Consider the following 872-nt stretch of genomic DNA (forward strand, 5'->3'; position numbering starts at 1 on the left):
TATGTGTCTTTAACGACATCAGAGGCGATGGGGAGGCAAAAATCCTGTCTGCTTTCAAGGAGATTTGTGTTACACATCTCCATTTGCTCACCAACATCACAAGACTAAGTTGGACTTCAGCTTTTGTCTCTCTTAAAAAATATCTTCTTTTCCATGAGATTAAAAACGCTCTGTGTTTAGACCAATATTCAATCTCTTTCTTGTAAGACATTAAGAAATAGAGTTCATATTCCCAGAATGAAACGTTTCATGTTTTTTTTTAATAATGTAAAGGGTGTATTAAGATTTAGGCTTATTAGGGAATTTTTTTAAAAGGGGAAAGGAGGAAAACTCTTTTAAAAGAACTGATGGAAACTGTGTATGCATAAACCACATTTAGAAAAACAGAAAGCTACTGTACTCTATAGCTGCAAGGAAAGCAAACATTTTGCATCCACGTGTCATTAGCAGCTCTGGATTTACTGGCCTCTCTATAGCTCAGTTCAGGACTGTAGGTACCAATAGCTGAGCCCTGTTTGGTTATACAAATGCATGGAAGCTCAGATTCTGGGATGTCACAGGGATAATCTTGCAGTTTTTCTAACAGTCCAACCTCCTCCAAGAAGCCAGGGTGAATGTTCCCCCCTCTGCAGTTATTTCTTCCCCAAATCTTAACTCCCTTAGCTCCTGGGATGCTGTGCACAGACCCAACTATGGCTAAAAATAGCTCTAATTTGGCAACTCCACACAGCTCTCTCTTCTCGCACCCCCTTCGCATCTTTAGCCCTTCAGCCCTCTTTTTCCTCTGCTCCCCCTCACCCTATAATCAAAGCCGACCCTCTCCCTCCCCAGTCAAGTCCAAGATCCCATTCTACCAGCACATCTCAGCTGGA

The sequence above is a fragment of the Bison bison genome, unplaced genomic scaffold, assembly GCF_000754665.1.
Source record: "Bison bison bison isolate TAMUID 2011002044 unplaced genomic scaffold, Bison_UMD1.0 scf7180017857199, whole genome shotgun sequence".
Lineage (NCBI taxonomy): Eukaryota > Metazoa > Chordata > Mammalia > Artiodactyla > Bovidae > Bison > Bison bison.